The 11,564-nt window shown below is 52.4% G+C and overlaps 1 pseudogene; it reads left to right on the top strand.

Annotated features, from left to right (window-relative positions):
* The first annotated feature begins 450 nt into the window (after positions 1 to 450).
* LOC144251994 (phosphatidylinositol 4,5-bisphosphate 3-kinase catalytic subunit delta isoform-like) lies at positions 451 to 9,947 on the top strand (annotated as a pseudogene).
* Positions 9,948 to 11,564: the final 1,617 nt, after the last annotated feature.

Raw genomic sequence — 11,564 nt, 5'->3', positions numbered from 1 at the left:
TAGTTCAGTGTCAGTGTCCCTGGCTTAAATTCCCAGTGTAAAAAATAAAAAGTACACATTTTGTCCAGTCATAGCCTTTGGCCTTTCTCGAATCCTGAGTTGTACACCCAGCCACACTGCCATTTTTCCTTGCCAGGTGGTGGCCATGATAGTCATGGCCATGATGGTCTCCCTGATGCGTAATTTCCAGAGGAAAATAATTTGGTCTATGGCTCTGGGCCCACTGTGAGGGAGGCAGATGTGCCCACAATGGTGAGAGGCAGCTGAGTGCAGACAGTTATCTAGGGCAGTAGGAGCAGCAGCTACCTGGGCAGTGGGGGCCCTGTGGGAGGAGCACACCATGTGCCCACCTGGGAGCCTTCAGCCCTGACCCTCATACACTACTCTCAAGGACTCTCTGCCTTTGCTTCCTTTACATGTCACATGGCCACAGAGAAATAACAAAGCAGAATGCCCTTGGGGATTGACTGTTCCACGGAATTCTGGACCGAGGATGAGAAGAATCAGAGTGTGGTGGTTGACTTCCTTCTGCCCACAGGGATCTACCTGAGCTTCCCTGTGTCCTGCAATGCCAACCTCAGCACCATCAAGCAAGTACTGCCTGGTCTCCTGTCATCTCTGGGAGCTCAGAAAGACAGAGGCATTGTTCCTCACACTTGAGAACCTCAGATATAAATTTTGAAAAATATACAATATCAAGAACTTGTATAAAATGGGTGGTTAAACTCTACTTACTATCCGAATTCAGCTTACCCCATGGCAATGTGTTCCCCTCCCTAGTTTCAGCTTACCCCATGGCAATGTGTTCCCCTCCCTAGTTACCAGAGGGCCAGCTACTAGCCTCAGTTGCCCTTAAGCCTCCAGTGCTGGAATGGAACTTTGAAAGTTTGACTCACATTATGCTGTCTGTCACTTTAGTGACCACAGTCTGCTCCCAGACACATAAGGACTTTGCAGGAATTTGTCTTTAAAACTGTTGCCAACACAGTGCCCATCATCCTTGGAAAGGGTCCTCAGGTTCATTGAATAAATTTCAGAATGAATTACTGAGTCAAAGCAATGAACATCTGCTTTGGTAGAAGCTGTCCTGTGACTTTCAATGGGGTTTTGCCACTTACAAACTCGGGTTTAATGGGTCATGCCTTGGACTGCCCGAGGGCAAGAATTTATTTCACAATTTTAAAAGCTATTATTGAGAACAAGAAAAAAAATGATAGAATCAATGGACCACACTTGAGGTATTTTTTTAAATGTCCTGGAAATTTTCTCTCTGCCTTCCTTCCATCCTTCCTTAAATTTTTCTTCTTCAAAAGTAGCTGGGTGTGTCCCCAAATGTTCCAGTGGCTGAGTCAGGAGGATTGTAAGTTCAAAGCCAGCCTCAACAACGTAGTGAGATTTGAAGCAATTAAGTGAGAACCTGTCACTAAAGAAAATATGAAAAAGGGCTGAGGGTATGGCTCTGTAGTTCAGTGTCCCTGAGTTCAATAATAATATTGGCCCATAAAATTTTGGAAAATAAGAATGAGAAGGAAGAGACCTGCCTGTGATCCTGCCATAGAAGACAGCCACAGGCACTACCTTAGCCATTTCCTGTTTTCTAACCACATTCTAACTAAATTCTGATTATGAACTTTCATGACTTGTTTTTCTAAGTGACCACAGTAACATCTTGTTCATATTCTAGTTCCTGTAAACATCATTATATGGTTCACTTGATGTGCTTACAGAACTTCAAACAATGTGCCTAAAGTTGAAACAGTACAGTAGCACACTTGTCCCTGGGGTCCCATCTCTCACTTCATTGTGGTGTTGGTTTCTTCATATTTTTATTGATATGAAGCTTTGTGGGCTACATGTTATGTGTCACAGTGGTTCAGCTCTGCCATGGCTCAAGGCCACCATCACCTTGGTGGGGTGAAAGCAGCCCTGGATAATGTGTCTAAGGCAGGTGTGGCTGCTTAGTCCCCAATCTCCACGCATCAAGTCCTTCACAGAGCACAGGGACAGGAAGCTTGCTGACTAGCTGGTTGGTCCCAAGGGCCAAAGTGTTCCTAGGAAGCAATGTTGGGGTCTACCTTTGCCCTCTATGTGGCTTAGGCAGAGTGGAATGCCCAGACTAGAGGCCTCTGCCTGCCTTCCAGCAGCTGTCATGGCCAGCAAGGCTGACCATAACCATTCCTCCCAGATGCTGTGGCACGAAGCCCAGAATGAGCCCCTCTTCCACATTCTCAGTGACCCCAAGGCCTATGTGTTCACCTGTGTCAACCAGACAGCAGAGCAGCAGGAGCTAGAGGATGAGCAGCAGCGGCTGTGTGATATCCGGCCCTTCCTGCCCATGGTGCTCCTGGTGACCCGCGAGGGTGACCGCATGGAGAAGCTCATCAACTCACAGATCAGGCTCCTCATCGGCAAAGGTAGGGCTCACAGATCAGCCCCCACCTTGGCAAGGTAGGGCACACCTGGGTGGCTGGTGCCACATGCACCTGCACTGAGCCTGCTCCTGCCCTACAGGCCTCCATGAGTTCGACTGCCTGCAAGACCCAGAAGTGAATGACTTCCGCACTAAGATGCGCCAGTTCAGCGAGGAGGCGGCTGCCCGCCGGCAGCAATTGGGCTGGGAGGCGTGGTTGCAATACAGTTTTCCCCTTCAGCTGGAGCCCTCCACCAGGAGCTGGGGAGACAGCAACACATCTCAAATCTCCAACCCAGACTTGCTGGTCAATGTCAAATTTGAGGGCAGCAGGGTGGGCCCATAGCCCATATCCTAGGGAGGCTGCTCCAGCTGTGGCACATGGGCTGCTGTGCCCATGGGGACCTTCCACTGATAAGACACTCCAGTGTCCCAGGCCCCCAAATTTCCCTTCACTCACTGGCATCACATGGCATTTTCCAGGTATGCAGGCATGCAAGGGGTGTAGTCAAGCACCCCACCAGGTAAGCTCACCAAGGCTGAATTGGTCCCTTAATTCACTGGACAAGTATTTCCTGGGTGTCTGCTGTTACTTTCACCAGTGAATGACCCAGGCCCTGCCCTTGTGGGGCTCACACTTGGGGATATCCAATAAAGGTAGGCACGTGGCCTTGCCCCTTTTCCTCAGAAGCCCATGGGCCTCAGAGCAGCATGCCAACCCCTCCCTCCTCCCCACAGGAGAGCTTCACCATCCAGGTGTCCACCAAGGATGTGCCCCTAGCGCTGATGGCCTGCGCCCTCCAGAAGAAGACCAAGGTGTACCAGCACCTCACAATGGAGCAGCCTGAGGACTATGTGCTGCAGGTGAATGGGTGGCATGAGTACCTCTATGGCAGCTACCTGCTCTGTCAGTTCAAGGTGAGGCCTGCAAGGAGCCCTCTGCACTCTGGGATCCCTACCACTCTAGAAGGGGCCAGCATAGGAGTGAGAGAGCCAGACTGTGGGTCTCTCTTGGTTCCAGGGAATGGATATAACACCCATTGACAGTTCAATCTTACACTCTCATCTCAGTACATATGCAGCTGCCTGCACAGTGGACAGACCCCCCCACCTGACCATGGTGCACTCTTCTTCCATCCTTGCCATGCGGGATGAGCAGAGCAAACCGGCCCCTCAGGTCCAGAAACCACACACCAAACTGCTCCCCGTTCCCATGAAGAAGGTGAGATGGTGTCCTCCCCTTTCTTACCCTCTTTCTCTTCCTCCCTCCTTTGGGCCAATTCTAGAGCCTCTTGGGCAGCACCATGGCTAGGCGTTGATCCAGGGGACTTTGGATGGTGCAGTCCTTTTGGAGAGTCAGGGCCTTGAGCTGATACCCAGGGTGGGGTCCTGTCTGAGCTACTGCCATCCCAGATTGCCTACTTCTCTGCAGATCTCAGGAGGGCTGGGGCCCCTGGGCCCCTGGGCCCCTGTGTGGCAGATTGGTAAAGGATGGTGTTGGTGACAAGTTTCTAACCTTGCCACAAAGTTGGAACCCTCTCCCCCTCTCCCCAGCCTTTCAGCAACCAGGGGAATGAGCTGGGATTTAAGCCCCGCTTCTCTACTCTCTAGCCCTCCTCTGTGTCCCTGTGGTCACTGGGGCAGCCTTTCTACATTGAGCTGATCCAGGGCAGCAAAATCAATGCTGATGAGCAGATGAAGGTAGGGGTTTGGGTACCAGGTAACTGGACAGATGTTTTTTTTTTTTTTTGTTTTTTTTTTTCCCTGCACAAACAGGGTTGCTGTAGCCTGGAGGGGCAGCAGAGAAAGAAGAGTGGGAGGGTGTGACACAAAAGTCACCTGGACACATTACTCATTATCTCTGCCTGGATTGGCTGTGAACCACATCCAAACAATAAGAGGGGAGGGTAGCAGGCCAGCAGGCCAGGGAGGCCAATTAATGGAAACCTGGGCCAAGCAACTTGTGGGTATTTGACTTTGGTGGAGCTTGTGGAATCTGTCACAGCCCATTGAAGTAGGAGGCCCAGTCAGAGATGTGTAAGGCACCATAGAAGCTGACTGCAGCTGGGCTGAGGTGCTTCCAGGGGTTACCCACCCAGGGGTGCCCAGAGTCTGGGGGACACTGCACATGGTTCCCCCTGGAAGCTGAGCCCCCATGGGCTTCGGGAACAGTGCCCTGTTGTCTCTTCAAAAAGCACTTTCATGGCTCCTTTGCACTCAGAACCACCTGCAGAGGTGGATTTATTGTCCCACTACTGGGAGGTGATGCCTGTCTGGGTCCACAGAGCGTATCATGTCTTGTCTGGGTCTCTTTTTTTGGCATTACTTTACAATCTGGGAAGGGGGTTGTGTCTTCAGGAGTCATGGAGGATTGGATGAGAGCAGCTCTGGGGATGGGCTAGCAGGTTGGAACTGGAACAGGTGCAATGGAGACTGGTCAGGCAGTCTTACGAGCCACATGGGGCTCAGAAGATGCTAGGCATGAAGGTAGCCAGAGCTGTTAGAAGCAGAAGGGACCCTGGAACTCCTGAACCCTGATGAGGAAACTGAGGTTCTGAGTTGACCCACAGAGTCAAGTGTACTGAGACTGGCTTGCCCCAGCGAGCCTGGGGTACCAATGCCCCAAGACACCTGTACCACTGAGCTGCCAGCCTACACTCTGCTGGACCACTCTCAATGCAAGAAGTAGATTTTGACCCCTGTGTAAATGGGGACCTTCAAGGAGAGGATTGGAACTTTAGATGGGGTGGGGCCTTCGCTCCCTCACCCATGCCCTGTACCCCTTCCCCAGATGGTGGTACAGGCCGGGCTCTTCCATGGCAATGAGATGCTGTGCAAGACGATATCCAGCTTGGAGGTGAGCGTGTGCTCAGAGCCCATGTGGAAGCAGCATCTGGAGTTTGACATCAACATCTGTGACCTGCCGCGCATGGCCCAGCTCTGCTTTGCACTCTATGCGGTGATGGAGAAGGCCAAGAAGGCGCGCTACAGCAAGAAAAAGTCCAAGAAGGTGGTGGGTTGGGCTGACTGGGAGAGGCCAAAACCTCAGACACCCAGTGAAACCCCTTACTGGGGCCTCTTGCCATCCTGCTCCCACAGGCAGGCACCCTGAGAACAGGGTCCTGGGAGAGCCTGGGGACCCCAGTCTCTCTGCCTGCCCTAGTCTGGCTCCTTAGTCTGGATTCCTGTGCTGCCTGAGTAACCGCTCATGAGTTGCTTGACTTGAAATATCTAGCCCAGACCTGTGGTCCTTAGGGGTCCTGGAGGCAGCTCCCTTGGTGGAAGGACAGTGTTCTCAAAAATGATGAGTTAGTGGCTGCCTGGGAAGAGTGTGGCTGGGCCCCAAGTCACTAGACCCAGGATGTGACTTGCCCCTTGACCTGGGCCACCTATGGGACTGGTGGGCTTACTCAAGTATCTCTAGATGCTGGGTGTGAAGATGCAGGCAGCCAGGAAGGGATCTTGCTGGCTTAATTACTGAAACTCTGACAGGAAAGCAGTAGCAGATCCTTCCCCTCCTCCTGGGTCTAACTTGGAGACCTTCCATGCAGTCTGGATCTTCTTTCCTGGTTGGCCTGGAGACTGGTTCCATTCTGCATATGAACAAGAACAGGCTCACTCTGATCTGTAGAATCCTTCTCCAGGACTGCCCAATTGCCTGGGCCAACCTCATGCTGTTTGACTACAAGTATCAGCTCAAGACTGGGGAGCTCTGCCTCTACATGTGGCCCTCTGTCCCAGGTGGACCCAGGCCCAGCAGGGAGAGACTCTTGGAGGGTGAGGGATCCAGAACTGGTTCCCCTACAACTACATCTGTCCCTGCCTTCAGATGAGAAAGGAGACCTGCTGAACCCCATGGGTACTGTGCATAGCAATCCCAACACAGAGAGTGCTGTCACCCTGGTCATCTACCTGCACAAGGTGGCCCCTCACCCTGTGTACTACCCTGCCCTGGAGAAGGTCAGTGGGGTTCTTCCTGGAAGCTGAGCGCTAATCAGGAGCTTTCCTTGAGCTGCTCAGAGGGGGTCCCTGGTCACCCCAGGCTTTGCCTATTGCTGGGGGCTGGGTCATCATGCTGATTTGAGGCCTTCCAGTAGCTACGTGGCCCACCAGGGGATATTGGTGATGTCTGATGACATTTTGCTGTCACAACCAATGGGAAAGGTGCTACTGGCCTGTAGCGGGCTGAGCCTGGAGATGCTACTGAATGCCCTGCAGGGTGCAGGAGGGCTCCCACCAGCAAGAGTGGTTGGCAATAGTGCTGTGCTGAGTTGCAGATGCCCTGCCTAGAACCCTACCAGTGCTGGCCCAGGCCTGGGGAGCTCACAGCAGGGACACTTGTTGCAGATCCTGGAACTGGGATGTCACGGGGAGCGTGGGCCTAGAACCAAGGAGGAGGTGAGCTGGGGTGCTGGTGGGGCATGGAGCCAGGTGCTGGGCTGGAGGCCTCACTCTGCCTGTGCCCCTTAGCAGCTGCAGCTGCAGGGAATCCTGGAGCAGCGGGGGTCAGGAGAGCTGTATGAGCATGAGAAGGACCTGGTGTGGAAGATGCGGCATGAAGTGCAGGAGCAATTCCCAGAGGCTCTGGCCCATCTGCTGCTTGTGACCAAGTGGAACAAGCACGAGGATGTGGCCCAGGTGGGTGGAGAGGGGCACCAGGGGCACACCTGGAGTAGATAAATAGCAGTGGGCTGCCCACCACCTGACTGCAAAGCATCCTCCAGATGCTCTATCTGCTGTGCTCCTGGCCCGAGCTTCCTGTCCTGAATGCCCTGCAGCTGCTGGAATTCAGCTTCCCTGACTGCCATGTGGGCTCCTTTGCCATCAGGTCTCTGCAGAAACTAACGTGAGTCCCAGCTGGGCACTGAGGCCCATGGGCTGCCAGTTCCTCACTAAGACATCTTGCCCTGGCAACCTGGAAGTGGGTGCTGTGTGGAGATGAGCCTAGGCTGACCTCACCCTCTTTCCAGTAACCTGCCAGCTGGAGACCTCTTTCCTGAGTTTCAGAACCTCAGACTCAACCAGCCTTCCTCCTCTACAGGGACGACGAGCTTTTCCAGTGCTTGCTGCAGCTGGTGCAGGTCCTCAAGTACAAGTCCTACCTGGACTGCGAACTGACCCAATTCTTGTTGGACCAGGCTCTGGCCAACCGAAAGATTGGCCACTTCCTCTTCTGGCATCTTCGGTAGCTGGATGCACACTGATTCCTTGGGAACCTAGAAAGGCCATGGGGGATGAGGGTCTCCTGGCCTGCTGACCTCATGGTTACTGGGCTGGGGAGGGGCTATGTGCCACTCCTGGCCATTCTCAGCCCTGTTTTTTCCCTCCAGATCTGAGATGCATGTGCCGTCCGTGGCCTTGCGTTTTGGCCTCATAATGGAGGCCTACTTCAGGGGAAGCACCCACCACATGAAGGTACTGATGAAGCAGGTGAGGCTCATAGTGCCTGTGCCCAAGGCGGGCTCCCCTTCCAGGCCCCTTCACAGTCATACTCCTTCCTGGTTCTGGCTCAGGCTCATGTGCACTGCTGCTACTCCACTCTTTGGGCGTTAAAACCACCACCGTTTTTAGTCACAAAAATACAGCTTGAGTGGGTTCTGCTCTGGTTTGAAATAGCTGGTGCTATGGCTAGCATCTGTGATATTGCCTGAGCCCAGAGCATCTACCAAGGGCCTAGTCACACACCTAGGGACTTGGCTGTCAATTGTGCCTCTTTATGCAACCTCTCTTCATCTAATACATAGACCTTGGCTTCTCTGCATGGTATTGTGTGGAAGAAGGGGGCAATTTCAAGCTGGGCATGGTGACCTATGCTCCAGAATAATGCCCTCCTTGTTGATTAACACAAGGCCAGATTCAAGAGGAGGGAAAATATAAGGAGCCCTGGTTTTCAATCTTCCCCACCCAGAGAAGCCCTGGATCTAGCCATTGAGGAGTTCACCCTCTCCTGTGCCAGCTACTGTGTGGCCACATATGTGCTGGGCATTGGTGACCGGCACAGTGACAACATCATGATCCGTGAGAATGGGCAGGTTAGGGGCACTGTGTTCAGCTGCCCAGTGAGCTTGTCCTACATCCCTGGCCCAGTGGCCTCTCTGACCTACCCACAGCTCCCAGAAGAGTGCCCCAAGTCCTGCTGACTTCCTCTAACTGGAACCTCTCTTTGTGAAGCCTATTCTCCCTGCCCTTCCCTCCCCTCAGCTATTTCACATTGACTTTGGCCACATTCTGGGGAATTTCAAGACCAAGTTTGGAATCAACCGTGAGCGAGTCCCATTCATCCTCACCCATGACTTTGTCCACGTGATTCAGCATGGCAATACTAGTAATAATGAGAAATTTGAAAGGTGAGGGTTCCCAGGGCTCCAGTGAGGGGACAGTGTCCTGCCAGGGGCAGGGATGTGGACATAGCCCTCAGGCTAACTCCTGCCTCCACCCTGGGGGTGCTGCCTTATCTGCAGGTGCACCCCAATCCAAGAGTACCCTGTTGGGCAGTGCAAACAGGAGGTCAATGGGAGGTGTAGGAGGCAGGCCCAGGCCAGGGGCAGACACTCAGGGGCAGGTGCTGGCTGGATGCAGAACCCCTGCTTGTTTGGGGCTGGGGATAGCAGGGAGGACCCAGGGATTTATCTATTTCCTCCACCTCTGCAGGTTTTGAGGCTACTGTGAACAGGCCTACAGCATTCTGCGGCACCATGGGCTCCTCTTCCTCCAACTCTTTGCTCTGATGCGGGCAGCAGGCCTGCCTGAGCTAACCTCCTCCAAAGACATCCACTATTTGAAGGTATGCCAGCACAAGACCACACCAGACTGGAGGCCAGGGTCTACCACAAACTTCCCAAGGCCTGCCTGACCGTCTACAGCTGTGGAGGAGCCTGCCTCCCCTATGTATAGTATAAAAAATGAGCTTGGCAGAGCTCATCCTGGTCAGAGTGCATCTTGCCCGAACAGCTCAGGGACCTAGGAGATTCACCTCTCAGATGGTGGTCCTCATGCCATCCCAGGCCCAGCAGTGCAGTATGGTGGGAAGTGGCCAGAATGTTACACTCCCTGGGCCTAGTCCCGCCCAGTTGCAGGTGAACTGTGATCTTGTTTGGTCATACCATGTGTCCTCGGTGTCTTTCATGCATGAGATAAAGTCTCTTGTAGGTTTGCAAGACACTTTACATTCCTGTCTTTTCAGTTGGTGAGAGGCAGAGTGGGAGGGGGTGTATTCCCTAAAGCTTCTCCTGCCCTTCTCTCACCTAAGGTGAGGCCGCCTGACCCTCTGCTTGCAGTTCTTTTAGGAAGGAATTTCAACAACCCGAGGTGGCAGGAGTACAGGGAGGCAGAAGGGTTTGCAGATGCAGCAGGTTCAGAATCCCTGAGTGTTGAAGCAGTTGTGATGATTCTGTCCCAGGACACCCTGGCGCTGGGGAAGACAGAGGAGGAGGGGCTGAAGCACTTCCGGGTGAAGTTCAATGAAGCCCTGAGGGAGAGCTGGAAGACCAAAGTGAACTGGCTGGCACACAACCTGACCAAAGACAACCGGCAATAGTGGCCACTTCTGAGCAGCCACAGGCTGACAAACCTATCTGAGGACAGCTACCCTTGGTTGTCCTAGATGGGGCCTACACCTGAACTACACCTCATGGGAAAGAACAACACAATTGCATTTTGTTTACACTAGTTATTTAGACAGACAGGAAATGTTTCAAGATGATGGGGGAATGTGATGAACATTATTATCCAAAGTAGATGTACAAAGACACAAATTGGTGTAAATATACCTTGTATACAACAAGAGATATGAAAAATTATGCTCTATTTGTGTAATAAGAATTGTAATATATTCCACTGTCAAAAAAAAAAACTGTAATAAAGAACCAAACAGCCAGGCCTGGGGTTGTAAGCTCAGTAGTAGAGTGCTTGCCTTGCACGTGTGAGGTGCTGGTTTCAATCTTCAGCACCACATAAAAATAAATTGAAAATAAAGGTATTTTTCCATCTACAAGTAAAAAATAACAAAAAGAACCAAACACTATAAATGCAAATGCATCCTAGTGCAGAGGAGGGGTGCTGCACTGAATCCAAGCACTGTGAGTTGGGCACCTTGAGGTTGTACCTTGCTCTTGTCTTAGGATGGGCATTCCAGGTCTTCCAGCTGGTGGATCTTTCCCAGCAAAGACTGACCTCCTCTTGGGGAAGCCTTGTTCCCAGGCTCCCCACCTAGCAGTTACTTGGCCTACTGTCCACTTAGGACACCTCAATCCCCAGATCACCTTCTGCTACCTGTGTGGCCCACCCTGTGTGTTCTCCATTGACCAAGTCCTGGGCAGATCCCAAAGAAGCCAGGGTACCCTCTAGACACAGGGATGCTTGCTCTTCACTGCTAAAGTGACTCTCACGTAGAGGATGCCCTCACCTCTTTCTCCTTCAGGTAAGAAAATAATACCACTCTATTTACTGAACCTCTACAGCTGCAGAGGAGCCTGTCTCCCCTATGCATAGTATAAAAATAATGAGCTTGGCAGAGCTTCTCCTCGTCAGGGTGAAAGGTCAGAGGGGGTCTGTGTGTTGATGTGTGAATAGGCTCCCTGCTCTGGCAGGTTTAAGGGAGGGATGGGGCTTGATGTCCCCCAGGGCTCACCTTTGAGGAACCATCTGGGAATAATCTTGGGCCATGTGAGGCGGGGTCTTTCTCTCTGAGGGCACTTGCTCTGAGATACTCCAAGCTTAGCCTCAGTAATCCCAAAGGGCTAGACAAGAGAAACTGTCCCTACTGCAGGTTCCTGTGCCTCTTTCAGCTTTCTGATGCCCGCTGTAGTGAAGCATCCAGGACTTGGGCTTTTAGAAACACACAGTGGGCTGGGGCCAGAGCCAAGTCATAGAGCATGTGCTGAGTATGCATGAGGCCCTGGGTTTGATCTCTAACAGTGTAAACAAAAATATGAAGAAACCCCTGGTAATTCTGGTGCACAGTTAGCTCATTCAGGACCTTCTGGGCTCACTGCTGATCTCTCAGGTGTCTCCCAAGACTCAGCAGAGCCAGCAGACTCTGACCCTTAGCAGCAGAGGTGCACAGCTTAAAAGGAATTCCAGATGCCAGCTCTGTGCATTTTTAATAGCTGTTGTGCTACCAGAGCACCTGTCTCATCTGTAGTAGCCAGAGATG

The sequence above is a fragment of the Urocitellus parryii genome, unplaced genomic scaffold (genome assembly GCF_045843805.1).
Source record: "Urocitellus parryii isolate mUroPar1 unplaced genomic scaffold, mUroPar1.hap1 Scaffold_35, whole genome shotgun sequence".
Taxonomy (NCBI): Eukaryota; Metazoa; Chordata; class Mammalia; order Rodentia; family Sciuridae; genus Urocitellus; species Urocitellus parryii.
The sequence above is the reverse complement of the archived record's forward strand: the minus strand, read 5'-3'. Positions and strand labels throughout refer to the sequence as shown.